This window comes from Triticum urartu, chromosome 7A (genome assembly GCF_056163025.1).
Source record: "Triticum urartu cultivar PI428250 chromosome 7A, HENAU_Tu73, whole genome shotgun sequence".
Classification (NCBI taxonomy): domain Eukaryota; kingdom Viridiplantae; phylum Streptophyta; class Magnoliopsida; order Poales; family Poaceae; genus Triticum; species Triticum urartu.
Window position 1 is genome coordinate 479111073 of NC_141879.1, and position 17084 is coordinate 479128156.

Sequence of the window (17084 nt, forward strand, 5' to 3'; positions counted from 1 at the left end):
AGGATTTTTTTTTGAACTTAGGCGAAACGGGTTCGCGGCTAAGTCACCCACTGGGGGTTCTCGTATGTAAACAGAAGTGACAGCAATCATTGGAACACTCTTGACTTTGATAAAAATGAACTGCGGAAGTTTCTCTTATTACATCTTTATGGGAAGGAACTTAAGTGTAAAAGGGGCGGAGTAGTTCCGCATTCCAAGCTCGCGGCTCGTCAATCTGGCGATCAACATTGTAGAGGTGATACGCTCCGTTGTGGAGGACTCTGGTGATGATGAAGGGGACTTCCCAAGTAGGAGCAAGCTTGTGTGGTTTCTGTTGATCCACTCGGAGGACCAAATCTCCTTCTTGGAAGGCTCGACTCTTCACATGCCGGGCATGGAATCGACGCAAGTCTTGCTGATAAATGGTCGATCTGATCATGGCCATCTCTCTTTCTTCTTCCAGGAGGTCTACTGCATCTTGCCGAGCCTGTTCTGCTTCATCTTCGGTGTAAAGCTCGACTTGGGGAGCGTTGTGAAGGAGATCACTTGGCAGAACGGCTTCGGCTCCATAAACAAGAAAGAATGGGGTCCTTTCGGTCGACCGGTTAGGGGTGGTCCTTAATCCCCACAGAACTGACGGAAGCTCGTCGACCCAGGCACCTGCCGCGTGCTTGAGATCACGCATTAGTCAGGGTTTTAGTCCTTTGAGGATCAGACCATTTGCTCTTTCAGCTTGTCCATTCGACTGGGGATGGGCGACTGATGCATAGTCGACTCGAGTGCCTTGAGAGGCGCAAAAGGCTCTGAACTGGTCTGAATCGAAGTTTGACCCATTGTCAGTGATAATGCTGTGAGGGACTCCATATCTGAACGTTAGTCCTCTGACGAAACTAATAGCAGTGCCAGCATCGAGGTTCTTGATGGGTTTAGCTTCAATCCACTTGGTAAACTTGTCGACTGCCACAAGCACATGGGTGAAACCGCTCCTGCCTGTTCTCAGAGGACCGACCATGTCCAGTCCCCAGACAGCGAAGGGCCAGACGAGTGGAATGGTCTTCAGGGCTGATGCGGGCTTGTGGGACATGTTGGAGTAGAACTGGCACCCCTCACACTTGTCAACTATCTCCTTTGCCATCTCATTTGCTCTCGGCCAGTAAAATCCTGATCGGTATGCTTTGGCCACAATGGTCCGGGAGGACGCATGGTGACCACAGGTTCTCGAGTGGATATCATCAAGGATTATCCGACCTTCTTCTGGTGTTATGCACTTCTGACCGATTCCAGTCGCGCTTTCTCTATACAACTGCCCCTTTATGACTGTGAAGGCCTTAGATCGGCGGACGATCTGTCGAGCCTCTTCCTCGTCTTCCGGGAGCTCTTTCCTTAGGATATACGCGATGTACGGTATCGTCCAGTCGGGAGTGATTGCCAAGACTTCCATGATTAGGTCGACCACAGCAGGAACTTCGACTTCAGTCGGGTCTGTGGCACTTTTTGGTTGTGGGGCTTCTTCTGTGAAAGGATCTTCCTGGACTGACGGCGAGCGGATGTGCTCCAAAAACACATTGCTGGGAATGGCTTCTCTCTTGGAGCCTATCTTTGCCAGGTCATCAGCTGCTTGGTTTTTCAGTCGGGGGATGTGATGAAGCTCCAACCCCTCGAATTTCTTTTCTAACTTTCTTACTGCATTGCAATAACCAGTCACAGCTGGACTTCTGACGTCCCACTCCTTCATCACCTGATTAACCACCAAATCTGAGTCGCCATAGACCATGAGGCGACGGACGCCGAGTGAAATGGCCATGCGCAATCCATACAAAAGTGCTTCATACTCTGCTTCATTGTTGGAGGAATCGAAGTGAATCTGGAGAACATATCTGAGCTTATCTCCTCGGGGGGAGACTAGAACTACCCCAGCACCGGAACCATTCAGCATCTTAGATCCGTCGAAGAACATGGTCCAGTGCTCCGAGTGAACTTGAGTCGGAAGTTGCTGTTCAATCCACTCGGCGATGAAATCTGCGATTGCTTGGGACTTGATAGCCTTCTTTGCTTCAAACCTGATATCTAAGGGAAGGAGTTCAATCGCCCACTTGGCCACTCGACCAGTTGCATCTCTGTTATGCAGAATCTCTGACAGTGGGGCGTCGCTGACGACTGTAATGGAGTGGTCAGAGAAGTAATGCGCAACCTTCTTCGTGGTCATGTAAATCCCATATACAAGCTTCTGGTAGTGAGGGTATCTTTGTTTTGAAGGGGTCAAAACTTCGGACAGATAATAGACTGGGCGCTGAACTCTGAAGGTCTTTCCTTCTTCTTCCCGCTCGACCGTAAGTACTGTGCTGACAACTTGTCCTGTGGCTGCAATGTAAAGCAGTAGAGGCTCTTTGCTGATTGGGGCAGCAAGTACCGGCTGGGTGGAGAGCAGAGCTTTGAGCTCTGCAAATGCCGCGTCAGCTTCTGGAGTCCACTCGAACTTGTCAGACTTCATCAGTTGGTAAAGAGGCAGCGCCTTTTCACCGAGACGAGAAATGAATCGACTTAAAGCGGCCAAGCAGCCTGTAAGCTTTTGGACATCGTGCACGCGTACAGGACGCTTCATCCGGAGTATGGTGCCAATTTTCTCAGGATTGGCATCGATCCCTCGTTCGGAAACGAGAAAACCGAGTAATTTTCCACCTGGAACTCCGAATGTGCACTTTGATGGATTGAGCTTGATATCGTACCTCCTGAAATTGGCAAAGGTTTCAGCAAGGTCAGTCCGCAGGTCGGAACCTTTTCGGGACTTGACCACGATATCGTCCATGTATGCCTCCACATTCCGACTGATTTGGGTGAGTAAACACTTCTGAATCATTCTCATGAACGTGGCTCCGGCGTTCTTGAGGCCGAACGGCATGGTGACGTAACAGAAGCACCCGAATGGAGTGATGAAAGCTGTTTTGATCTCGTCGGGCCCATACAGACGGATCTGATGGTACCCGGAATAGGCGTCTAGGAAAGACAGTCTCTCGCACCCCACAGTCGAGTCGACTATTTGGTCGATGCGAGGGAGGGGGAAATGATCTTTCGGGCAGGCCCGATTGATATGCTTGAAGTCAATGCACATGTGGAGTGACTTGTCCTTTTTGGGGACCATGACGACATTGGCGAGCCACTCGGAGTGGTAGATCTCTCGGATGAACTCTGCTGCTAAGAGCCGAGCCACTTCCTCGCCAATGGCTTGCTTCTTCTGGACGGCGGACCGTCGAAGATGTTCCTTCACAGGTTTGAATTTTGGGTTGACCCGCAAACGGTGCTCAGCCAGCCCCCTGGGAACTCCAGGCATGTCAGAGGGTTTCCATGCGAAGATGTCCCAGTTCTCACGGAGGAGCTGGATGAGCGCTTCTTCCTATTTGGATTCAAGCGTCGTTGAGATATGAGTCGGGGCAGCATCGACGTCGGTCGGGTGAATGTGGACTGTCTTTGTTTCACCGGACGACTGAAAAGCTGATTCTGAAGCAGGCTTCTTGGCTCGTAGCAACTCGCTTGGATCGGCAGTCTTTTGGTACTCTTGCAGCTCGACCACTGCCATCTGAGCATCTGCAATCTTTGAGCCCTTCTGAAAGCATTCTTCAGCCTTCTTCCGATTGCCCGTAACAGTGATCACACCTTTGGGGCCAGGCATCTTCAGTTTGAGATACATGTAACATGGCCGGGCCATGAAGCGCGCGTAAGCTGGCCTGCCCAAAATGGCGTGATAAGCACTTTGGAAGTCCACAACCTCGAATGTCAACTTTTCCTTGCGGTAATTCTTTGAATCACCGAAAACCACATCAAGAGAGATCTGGCCGAGTGATTGGGCTTTCTTCCCAGGAATGACTCCGTGGAAACTCATGTTACTGGTGCTGAGTCTGGACATCGGAATGCCCATTCCTTTCAATGTTTCAGTATACAGTATGTTCAGGCCACTGCCCCCATCCATCAGGACTTTAGTCAGTCGAGTGCCTTCAACAATTGGGTCGACCACCAAAGCTTGCCTTCCAGGGGTGGCAATGTGCGTCGGGTGATCAGACCGGTCGAATGTGATGGCAGTCTGAGACCACTTCAGGTAACTGGGTGTCGCCGGGGCAACCATGTTCACCTCTCGGTTAATGACTTTCAGTCGACTTTTGCTTTCGACATCGGCAAAAATCATCAGGGTGGAATTGACTTGGGGGTATCCATCGTCACTGTCTTCCTTGTCCTCGACTCTGTCCGACTCTTTTTCCTTATCCTTGGACTGCTTTCCTTGGAACTGCTGGATCAGGAGTCGGCACTGTCGAGTGGTATGCTTTGGGTAAATAAAATTACCTTCTTCATCCTTCTTGGTGTGGATGTGACATGGCAGATCCAAAACATCATTTCCGTCTTGATCCTTGACTTTCTTGGGCTTCCAGGTGCCCTTGGATTTTCCCTTGAAGTTTCCCTGGGCTACGGCCAGGGCCTCCCCAGGAGCGGCTGGCTCGGCCTTCCGCTTCTGCTTCCGACTGGAATTGCCTCCGGTTTCCTGGGCGACTGCTTTCTGCTTGCCACTCTGGAGTCGATCTTCATCTTCTCCGTTAGCATACTTGGTGGCAATCTCCATCATCCGATTCAGAGACATCTCTCCAGTTCGACCGAACTTCAGATTCAACTCTCTGTATTTAACACCTTCCTTGAAGGCACAAACTGCTTGATGGTCTGGTACATTCTCTACCGAGTGGTGCAACGTGATCCACCTCTGGATGTATTCCCTCAGGGTTTCATTCGGCTTCTGCACGCAAGACCGTAACTCCGTAAGGCCTGCAGGTCGCTTGCATGTTCCTTCAAAGGTTGTGATAAACACTCGGGAGAGGTCCTCCCAAGTGTAAACGCTGCTAGGTGCCAACTGAATCAGCCACGCTCTGGCTGAGCCCTCCAACATAAGAGGCAAATGCTTCATGGCCACTTCATCATTGCCACCGCCAATCTGTACAGCTACTCGGTAATCTTCGAGCCAAGTGTCAGGCTTGGACTCGCCGGTGAACTTGCTGATTCCAGTTGCCAGCCTGAAATTGGGAGGAATCACTGCGGCCCTGATGGCTCGACTAAAACACTCTGGCCCTGAAACACATACTCTGCTGCTGCTGGCGGGCGCATCTCTGTTGTGGCCTTCTCGATGAGCCCTGTTCCTGTCGACCAAACCTTGAACGAGGATAGACCTTGCATCAAAGCCTGGGTCTCTGGGGTCGACTGGAATCCTCTGCCCAACACTGTGAGGGCGTCTGTCATCTTGCCGTCGAGGAGCATAGGGGTTGACACTCGACGTCGATCATCTCGCTCGAATCGATGATCATACTGTTCATTTCTCTGGTACTGATCATGCCGGTCATCACGTCCCTCACGCCTCGGGGGCGATCTCGGGCTGTGGGCCGACTGAACTGTGTCCGCTGCAACGGATCGACTGTGGATCCTATCTCGCGACTGAGAAACGGCGGAATTCTGGTTTCCTGCCGCCCGGAGCAATGCTCTGATCTGTAACAAGCCCCTGCCTGCCTCTGACTGGGATGGCTGAATTGATTCTGCTATACGGGCTGCGGCGGCCAAATTTTAAACTGGGGTTCGATATATCTGCGTCGGCGGGAAGAGCTGGCGTCGACTAGACTCGGGAGCCCGCTGACGCGCTTGCTCGTCGAGTGCTCGCTGGAGATTCTCCAGTCGAGTGCGCTCGGCCAAGTTGGCCAAATGCGCGTCCTCCAAGGCCCGGGCCTCGGGGGTCTCTCCGACGATAGGAGTGCGGAGCGCGTCCATGTTCCGGCGGCGAAGCTCCTCTCGCTGTAGCGATGTGAGAGGTTCGGGGAGATACTCATCGTGGGGATGCGACGGATCGCCCCCACCCGCGCCTCCATCGGTGCGAGGGAAACCGGGGGGACTGTGTGTTCCATCGACCGCCAGAACCTCAGCCGCTGGATCGCTGCTATCGCACTCGGATGCGGTTTCCACGGAACCAGTCGACAGGTCGAACAGGCCGTAGAGGGATTCGACGGGCTCGATTGCCGTGACTTGTGGGGCTGCCGATTGGCGGGCCACGGCATGCCTCACCCACCGCTGAAGTCTTGACCGACCGGAGCGCTTGCGCTGGTGGGAGACAGGGCGGGGAGACGACGCAGGGATCGACCGATACTGGATCGACGGCTGCCGCAAGAGGAAGCCACGAATGCATGCGCGGAAGTGCGTCGCGCCGCGGACGGGGAGCGCGTCGATGTCGAGTGGTGCCTCCTGAAGCCAGGCGGAGTCGTCGGCAATGAAGGTAAGCGTGCCGAGACGGATCTCGCAGCTCTCCACCAAAACTCCGCAAGAAACCATGATCAAAGGGATCGGAAAAGATCGCAACTTCTCCAACTAAGCGCTAAGATTCCTGCCCCAAGGTGGGCGCCAACTGTCGTGGTTCTAACTCTGACAGTGATGTAGGGGGGTGAGTATGGAGAGGCTAGATCCTAGCTATTGGGAAGTTGTTACACGCGAGGTTTACGAGTTCAGGCCCTTCTCGGAGGAAGTAATAGCCCTACGTCTCGGAGCCCGGAGACGGTCGACTGGATTATGCGTGTATAGATTACAGGGGTGCGAACCCTTCTACTGAGGAGGGGGGTGGCTTATATAGAGTTCGCCGGCCCCCTCCTGCCCTCAGTAATGCAGGGTTTAAAGTACATTTAAGATGGGGCGTTACTGGTAACGCCTCTAATAAAGTGTTGTAATGACCATGAAGACTACTTAATAGCTGACCGTTTGCCTACGGAGTGACTGTAGGTCTCCTGGCAGTCGAGTGAGTAGCTTCATGGTCGAGTGGTAGCTTCTTGGTCGAGTGTCTTGAACCCATCGAGTGGAGTACCTTCAAGTCGGTTGATGGGTGATTTCTTCTAGGGATGTCCTTGGGTAGGACTCTTTGGGACGGGTCCGTGCTCCTACCCCAGGTACATAGCTTCATCACCACCCTCGCTTGCCTCTACATCGGCCTCTGGAAGTTCCCGGACGTGGCCAGGTTACCGCTCGGCACCTCCTTCCCCCATCTCCGTGAGCTCGGCATCTGCAGCGTCGTCATGGAGGACGGGGACATCGACTTTGTCGTCGCCAAGAGCCCCGTCCTGGAGACCCTCAACATCCATGGATGCAACAAGGGGCTGCGCCTTCGCCTCGTCAGCCAGAGCATCCGGTGCGTCCAAGTTTGCAGCTCTTTTCTGGAGGACATTGCCGTGGTGAAGGCTCCTCGCCTCGAGCGGCGGCTTTCGGAGCAACGCCGGTGGCTTGTGCACCAGAGTCAGGATTGGCGATGCTCCCAAGCTACACGCGTTAGGAATCTTGGAGCCAGGGAGCACCATGCTAGAGATCCGAGACACCATCGTCGTGGTACATACATCTCCTGTTTGCAGTTTGCTCAGTTAGCAAAATGTCCAGTTAATGGGAGGTCCATGACTAAATGTGTGACTTCTTTTTTGTTTAATTGGGTTCATTTCAGGACGGGATAAAGGCGAGCCCAAGCACCATGGCCATCGGCATCAAGGTCCTGAGTATGAATGTGCGTTTCGGAAACCACACGGATGCCAAGATGGTTCCCTCCTTCCTAGGTTGCTTTCCCAATTTGGAGGCACTGCACATTATTGTAAGTTCTTTACATTTCATGTTTTAGTTGCGATTGACAATGATATCAAGCACATGAATAGTTGAGTGAGATCTCTGGTGATACTAACAAACATGGGGAACTGCATAGTGCATACACGGTATCAATTTCTGATCTTTCACGTGTGGGCTACTTGGTAGTTGTTACTTTCTGCTAATTTCACGTGTGAAAATATTGATTGTTGATTTGCATAGCTCTGTCTGAGTCAATGATCATAAATGTCAAGCATTCCATTTATTATCAGCCATCAGGTTTTCTCTTCTTACACCCACTAACTTTTGGAAAGCAACCTTCACCTTTAGGGCCTGTATTTCAGCTGTCAAGTTTGCAACTTATATATAATCATCTTGCTCATTCCTGCCTACAGTTTTCTGGTGATCTGTGTGATATTACCACAGTGCCGTGTTAGTTCTTTGGTACTAGACCGTATCATGACATGAGTTATGTCTACTTAACTAATTGCACAGTTCTTTTCAGGCTTCCATTTATTCTTAGCCACCAGGTCTTCTCTGCACATACTAAACAGTGACTAGAGTACAAAATGATAATTCTGGGGGTTGCATGTTAATTTCAGTTTGTTATGAAATTTGTTATGAATTCTGGGGCTTGCACATTGCTGCCTACTATTTGTTGGAGGTCCATGTAGCATGCCATAATGCCATATTGATGCTGGTAAATTGTGCACTTGTTAGGAGAGCTAATCTGCAGCTCAAATGTGTAGCCTTACTTCTTAATTTATTATACATGAACTGTGATCATGAGGCCACCGTAGTTGCTGTTCTCTCTGTACTACTAGGATAGTTGGTACTTTGTCTAGCTTCATTCATGGGAAGCATTGGCATCTCATATCTCTCTCATATATCAGAACCCACATTTAGGTATGCATGCTGTTTGTTTCATGGGACAATAACTGCCGCTTTTCAATTAATATGAAGCGCTGTGTGGTATTAATTTGCACAGTGTTGTGTGTACCAGCATTATATACTCAGCATGATTCATCATAGCTGAACTGTGAGTGATTTAATTGTTTTTTTTCTTGCAGTCTGAAAAATGTGATCATCAAGCTGGCAGTGCCAGGATGAACCTCAACTTCTGGAAGCGGGCCAAGCCCACTGAAAGCGTCAAGTCGTGTATCAAGGTGTTCTCTTAACAGAGAATTCCGAGGGGAGCTTGGGGAGGTTGCCTTCATCAAGTTCTTCTTCCGGAACGCGAGGGCGCTGAGGACTGCGTCCATCTCCATGGCTAACCCGAGCTTCATGACATTCTCGATGGATGAGGCGACTTGTAAAGCAAAGCAAGCTTCTAACAATATGGCCAGTAGGTCCTGCGAAATGGTGCTTCTCGGAAGCACAGGTCCTGAAGGAGGTAGCCCCTGGAGCTTCAAGAGAGGGACGGATTACTCCTTTGAGGACCCTTTCTCAGCGGTGCAGATTCACAACATAGCTTAATATCTGTATCTGCTTCTTTTGGTACCTGACTTTGGTGGTACTTACATTGCAGACTCTGTGTTAAATTCGTCGTCCGATGTTTGATGAGAATCAGAAATACTATGGACTGATGATAGCTTGCTTGCCGCTTTCCCATAGTAAATGCTCCTTACAACTTTTTGATTGTGGCAGCATGCTTTAACTGTATTTTGTGGATCATGTCGTCCTGATCGCCATGCATATCAATTATCATCAGAACTCTATGGTCTTCAGACATGCATTGTTTTGATTATAAATGTACTTGAACTTGTGGAGGCACCATTTTATTTCGGGCCTTACTTGCATGTCTGAGTGAGCTTGTCAATATTATTTAATTTCTAATTTCACATTGCATTGATTCTCGACATGCCAAAGAGGAAGCGTACCGATGTTCTGTGTAAATTTTTTTGGCCTTAAGGATCCATTAATTTGCATATGAATCCTTTGACTTCTTCTAGGTACATATGAACGACCTGCATGATTCTGTAAACTAACATGTGCTTATTTATTATCTTCATATATGCTCTGCTAGGTACACGTGAGAAAACCACAAATTCAGGCCTCAAAAGTCTGGATCCCACAACAGTGCTATACCGAATGAGTTGATCTCATTTTTGCAATAATTCAAAATGGTGCCTAGGCTCTTTTGCTCCCGGTGAACAGTAAATTCTAAAAAAAGAGCAAACAAATTCAACAAAATCTGAACTTTTTACACATGAAAGATGAGAGAATTTTCTAGGTGCGTGCAAAATTTCAAGGTGTTTGGACATTTCACGAGCTCATGGTGAAAATAAAATAAAATTCGGTCTACACTGCACTTTTTGAAAGTTTCTTTGACAAGGCAAATTTGTTATTTTTTCTACGAGCTTGTCAAAATGTCCAAACACCGTGAAATTTTGCACGCACCTAGAAGATTCTCTCAACTTCCATGCGTAAAAATTTCAGATTTTTTAAAACATTTTTACTATTTTTTTGATTTTACTGTTCATCGACAGGTGCAGCTGAGTCTGGGTGCAGAAACGCTGCACTCAATCCTTCCTATCTCCAACAAGTAGTAGTTCTTAGCAACTGCTTGATTTTACAACAAAAAATAACTTGACTTTTTCTCGATATTAAAGTAACTTGATTTTACAGCTACTGCTCAGTTTTATTATATTGATCGATTTAGCAATCAATTTAACTACAAGGGACTCTAACGTTGAGTGTAGGCTAGGGAAATTGGAAAGATTTCTCTAATTGAAAAATTATCTTAGTTCTATAAATACTTGGCTGAAATATCTGCCAGCTGTATGAGATCAGCGTGAAGACAGTGGTAGAACCGTAGAAGAGGACGTCATGAGCCTGTAAGGCTGGTTGTAATGGGGAGTATCATATACTAGTATCATGCATATTATACTAGTGTATGATACTACCTCCCTAGTGCATAGTATCATATATTAGTATCATGTAGTACTTTATTTATTGCCATGTATGACACAAAGTAGCATAGCATTTAATATGATACAGTATCATATTATGATACTACACCCTCTCTTTCTTCATTTAATGCTATGACACATCATCAAAATTGCCTAGTTGGCATACATGATACTAGCTATGATACTACCATTACGACCAGCCTAAGACCATCAGATGGTGCACGCGCGCGTGAGGCGGATGCCCAACCGCCTCTACTCCGTCTTCCTCACCCTGTCAGAGTCGTCGGTCTGCTGCTGCAAATAGGGGACACGGCATGGCTTTGGAACCTCCACTTCCGCGACCTGCACGACCTCGCCGCCAAGGCCATGGACGTCGACATCCCTGCGATCGACCGCATCAAGTAGTTTACCGAGTGGTGCCCCCTTCGGAAGCAGCACCGGGCACCGTTCCCACGCGCCATGGATTACCGTGCAGAGGAGCAGCCGAAGCTCACACATGGAGACCTGTGCGGACCGATCATCCGGGCCGGCGACATCAGCAAGTAACAAGTACTTCCTCCTCATTGTTGATGACGCGATTGGATACACATGGGCATTTTTTTCCATTCAGTCATTCGAATATAAATAAGACACTTTTCCTTCTGTACAACTCTAAATAGGACCGAGATCCAGTGACTTGCCTCTAGCAAGTCACGTTGTAACTGGCTCCCTCTCATCAGCCCTCCAAACAACATCTAACGGACAGCAGTGACCTGAAGCAAAAGAGGCCTGGGCATCCATCCAACGCAGCTAAACAAAGAAAATGCTTCAACCTTGGCCGTTCAGTCACTAGATACTACAATCAACAGTTTTCATTCAACTAACAATACGAATGTAACAGTACTAACAGCTTATATATGTACTGAATAAGAGAATATGGCAGAGATAAGATAACAGCTTTTTGCAGAGATAAGCTACAGTTCCTTTTTTGCAGAGAATGAATCAAAAAGTTAGTAGAGAGAAGCTACAGTTTTTGTAGAAATAAACTACAGTTTTTTTTTGCAGAGAATGAATCTACTTAGAAGAGAGAATATGTTAGTACAGAAATAAACAGAGATAAGCTACAGTTTTTTTTCACCTAGTGTACTTCTCACTGATAGATTGCTTTGGATCGGGACGGTTAGATCATTCCGGTAACCTACCTTCTGCCTTGCCTTGCGAGCTTGAACCAGCAGCCATGGTGATGTTGTGGCGGCTGTGATGGCAATGAGATGGCGGCGGTGGTGTGCTTCCCGTGAGCACCGCGCTAACCCTAGATCGGTAGGGAGTGTCGGTGGGGATTGTGGCAGCGATTAATCTCGTAAGTCGTGCCCCGGCCCCCACCTCTGTTTATATAGCACGGGTCACAGGGGCCCGCCAACCATGGTTTGGTTGGGCGCCCCCGATCAGGGCACGAGTCAGGGGCCCGTTCGACCCGTTGGGTTCGAACGGGAGAGAGATCAACCTAACATTCTCCCCCTTGATCTCAACTTTACTTTTAACTTTATACTTTCTAGTTTATTTGTTTCATCACATATTGGTACATAGAGCATGTTTCATCGTCACAGCTTAATTGCCGATAGAATCATACAGCTACAACATACGTTATGTTTAGAACCAAATTCTGTTCCTTTTGGGCCTATCCAGAAATCATAAGGTTTTTCCTTAAACCCATGCCGGCTAAGTGTTTCTTGAACACATTGGGTGGTAAGACTTTCGTTAGCGGACCCGCAAGCATATCCTTTGTCCTTATATGCTCGAGACTTATAGTTTGATCCTGGATTTTGTCTTTCACAACATAATACCTTATCTCTATTGTTTTGGCAGCATTACTCGACTTGTTGTTGTGAGCGTAAAATACTGCGGGCTGGTTGTCACAGTACATCTTTAGTGGTTTATGAATACAATCTACCACTTTCAAGTAGGGTACAAATTTCTTTAGCCATATCGCCTGCCCCGTGGCTTCGAAGCATGCTATGAATTCTGCATACATCGTGGATGATGCAACTATTGACTGTTTGGAGCTTTTCCACGAAATAGCTCCCCCAGCGAGGGTGAATACGTATCCTGACGTGGATTTTCTATCATCTCTGTCCCCCGCAAAATCTGCGTCTGAATACCCTTTTATCTCTAGGGAATCACTTCTCCTGTATATTAGCATGTAGTCCTTCGTGCCTTGCGCATAACGCAATGCTTTCTTTACCATCTTCCAGTGCTCCATGCCTGGATTCTCTTGATATCTACCAAGTACCCCGGTGATAAAAGCTAAGTCAGGGCGAGTGCACACTTGTGCATACTGTAAGCTACCAACTACCGAAGCATATGGTACTGCTTTCATTTGATCGATCTCGTAATGGTTCTTGGGACATTGGAATTTCCCAAAAATATCGCCCTTAACTATAGGAGCAGGTGTGGCTTTACTCGCATGCATATTATACTTTTTAAGAACCTTTTCTAAATATGCTTTCTGCGATAGTCCTAAGACTCCATTGGTTCTATCTCAATGAATTTCTATGCCCAAAACATATGATGCTTCACCAAGATCTGTTATGTCAAAATTTGAGGATAAGAACTTCTTTGTTTCTTGTAGTAGACTAACATCACTGCTAGCAAGCAGAATATCATCCATATACAAGATTAGGAAAATATATTTCCCATTTTTAAACTTTGCATAAATGAAGTTATCCTCAATATTTTCTTTAAATCCAAAACTTTTAATCATTTGATTAAACTTTAGATACCACTATCTAGAGGCTTGTCTTAATCCATAAATGGATTTCTTCAGGCGGCATCCCATATTTTCCTTACCTTCCATGATAAAACCCTTGGGTTGTTTCATGTAGACCTTTTCTTTTAAATCACTATTCAGAAATGTCGTCTTAACACCCATTTGATGTAACTCTAAATCAAAATGAGCAACTAATGCCATTATGATTCTGAAGGAATCCTTACATGAGACTGGAGAAAATGTCTCATAGTAATCTATTCCTTCTCTTTGTGTAAATCCTTTTGCCATGATTCGTGCTTTATACTTTTCTACACTCCCTTTAGAGTCATACTTAATTTTGTAGACCCATTTACAGCCTATTGTTTTGGCTCCTTTAGGAATTTCCTCTAAGTCCCAAACATCTTTGGAACTCACCGATTTCACTCATTTTCCATTGCCTTCATCCACTTTGATGAATGAGGGCTTCTCATGGCTTCTTCATATGAGGTGGGATCTTTTTCCATATGAACCATTTCTGTGTTATAAACTTTAAAGTCAGTAGAAATAGCTGACTTTCTTGGTCTAGTATACCTTCTAAGGGCCTCAGTTTCTGGCACATTATGTGCCTCAACTTCTGGCACTTCTTCTAAAATTTGCTGCTGCGCCTCCCTTTCATGCTCAACAACGGGTTCAGTCGGGCAGTAGAAACGAGAACCCTTTGATCTGTCTGGATAGCCAATGAAGTGGCAACTCACTCTTTTGGGATCTAACTTTGCAATGTTTGGATTAAACATTTTGGCCTCAACAGGGCACCCCCACACCCTGAAGTGTTGTAGGGAGGGCACCCTTCCTGTCCGTAGCTCGTACGGTGTTTTGGGCACCGACTTGCTTGGTACTCTATTGAGAATGTGAATGGCGGTTTCAAGCGCCTCCATCCATAACCCCAATGGCAAGTTGGAATAACTCATCATGCTGCGCACCATATCCATAAGTGTACGGTTGCGCCTTTCAGCTACTCCATTCTTTTCTCCCGGAATGGGATACATTAAAAGCACATGAGTTATCATATCTTTTTCTTGCCAGAATTTCTCTCGCCATACGAGATTTTGACATAATATTATGTCAGCTTTACCCCGTTACGCAGGTATTTTCCCAGACTTTTCCCGCCATGCAGGTTTTATCATAATCATCTTTTCCCGCCATGCGGGTAATTCCCTGTAAGGGAACATAAATGCCAGAATTGGCTCTTTTGATTGCATATTCAATCATCAAATTTAGGAATAAATTCGAATGCTCTTTGACACACATGCTTGATCTGACGTTGGTCAAATTAAACACGCATGTTGCTTGTTTCATCTCAAATCATGTTGACTGAAAAATCTTCTTCATAGAGAGTACATGAAAGACATTCATCAACCAAGACTCTCAATGATCTATTTCTTTTCTTTTGATGCCATTCTTTAGAGAGAACATACTCCCTCACGTTATAACCTTTCTTGGTCATCTTTCGGGTCACAAGTACCCAGCCATTCACTTTCACGAATGAAAGCATGGAAAACTTTTAGTCTGAAAAAACTTAGCCAATAATCAACTGTAAGGGCATATTTATCCCTAAGGTGTTTTGGTGATTGATGACAATGCTTTTGCGGACTAATCGTGTGCCTTGAGTTTCTCAGACATTTTTTTACTAGGCACAAGACAGTTTGGTGCCCCTCGAAGACTATTGAAGACGACGTTTCTCTACGTTTCTTTTTGGTGGATTTGAGTCATAGGAAAGCCGCACTATTAAGAGGGGGTCCGCGTCGGAAAGGTTTGGGTGGAATCATCACGTACACATTCCCTTCTTTGTCTCCACCTTTCCCTGGCACGATGGAGCGTCCCCTGTTATCCTCTTTGCGATTGTCTTGGTTGCTGCTATGCTTGCGGTAGTACCGTGGCTTCGGCGCGGTAGTACCGCGGGTGCCCACGGTAGTAACGCTCCTCTGGAGCGTACTACTGTGGCCCCAGGCCAAGTACCACTGCGTTGCGGTAGTAGGGGCGGATGTAATTTTTTACATCCGCGCCCCCGCGGTAGTACCACGCCTCGTGCGCGGTAGTACCGTGCACGGCCTGATCCAGCAGCCACGCGGTAGTACCGCTCTCCAGCGGTAGTACCGTGTCGGATTTTTGCACCGTTTCTTTTCCAGCGGAAGTAGGAACGGATGTAATTTTATTCATCCGTGCCCTTCCCAGGCTAGGGCTTTCCTGCCTTGCGGTAGTACCGCAAGGGGGAGCGGTAGTACCGCGCTCGCGGTAGTACTGCCCCCTGTCAGGCCTGCTTTAGCCCCCGCTGCTGCCGCGGTAGTACTGTGGTGGCTCACGGTAGTACCGCGGGGGCCTGCGGTAGTACCGCGCCTCCGGAGCGGTAGTACCGTGCGTCGCGGGCTGGTTAAGTGGATAACGGTTGGATTTCTCCTACCACTATAAAAGGGTCGTCTCCTACCTCTAGTTGACTACCTCTTCCATCTCTAAGCTCCATTGTTGCTCCAAGCTCCATTTTCGCCCGATCTCACTCCCTAGCCAATCAAACTTGTTGATTTGCTCGGGAGTGGTTGAGAAGGCCCCGATCTACACTTCCACCAAGAGAAATTTGTTTCCCCCACTAATCCGTTGCAGATCTTGTTACTCTTGGGTGTTTGAGCACCCTAGACGGTTGAGGTCACCGCGGAGCCATAGTCCATTGTGGTGAAGCTTCGTGGTGTCGTTGGGAGCCTCCAATTAAGTTGTGGAGATTGCCCCAACCTTGTTTGTAAAGGTTCGGTCGCCGCCTCCAAGGGCACCAATAGTGGATTCACGACATCTCGCATTGTGTGAGGGCGTGAGGAGAATACGGTGGCCCTAGTGGCTTCTTGGGGAGCATTGTGCCTCCACACCGCTCCAACGGAGACATACTTCCCCTCAAAGGGAAGGAACTTCGGTAACACATCCTCGTCTCCACCGGCTCCACTCTTGGTTATCTCGCGCCTTTACTTGTGCAAGCTTATTTGTGTTGTATCTCTTGCTTGCTTGTGTTCTTATTGTTGTTGCATCATATAGGTTGCCCACTTAGTTGCATATCTAGACAACCTACTTTGATGCAAAGTTTAAATTGTTAAAGAAAAGCTAAAAATTGTTAGTTGCCTATTCACCCCCCCTCTAGTCAACTATATCGATCCTTTCATCAACAATAATGGGCATAAAAATAACCCTGCGTTGGTCTGGTTAAAAGAAACGCACATTAAACTTTTGAAACTTTCTTTTATATTCTAAATCACTATTGTGGTAGAATTAGAATAAACATCATCCTTCTACATTAATTCCATATCACCGTTGTGCGGAAATGGAAATAATGCATATAACTCATAAACAAGGTGATGATAGTATTTCTATTAAACAACTTCGCTAAGAATTAATCATCATCATCAACTTTATTGCAGCAGGAACAAGAAATATACATTTCTCTAGTTCAAGAGCATTTCTTGATCTTTATCCGTTCTCTGAAAATTGATCACTTTGATGCAAAATTTATCAGAGATTTAAACTTTGAACAAAAGACTCATAGAATTATAGCACTGTTATCATCAATGTTGGCCAGAAAATAACAATGCCATATTTTTACTTTAAAACAAATATCTTTCTTTTGTCATAGTGGAAACTATCTGCATCATATTTCACCCATAGGGGAAAGACATTGCTAAGAACATTTCTTCCAATTAAATTTTCCCGTTGGTTCCAATTTAATTGGAGGATAAACCTTTTACTTTGCAGCGGAAACTTTACAATATTCTATTAAAAACAATTACGCACTCTTTTACTCGCTAAGC

General features: G+C 47.1%; 1 pseudogene across 1 annotated transcript; it reads left to right on the forward strand.

The window, feature by feature from the left end:
• The first annotated feature begins 6262 nt into the window (after positions 1 to 6262).
• Positions 6263 to 9144, forward strand: LOC125518945 (uncharacterized; annotated as a pseudogene). The gene is made up of 4 exons (XR_015610020.1): positions 6263 to 6268; positions 6930 to 7178; positions 7472 to 7615; positions 8676 to 9144. The product of XR_015610020.1 is annotated as an uncharacterized LOC125518945 (transcript).
• Positions 9145 to 17084: the final 7940 nt, after the last annotated feature.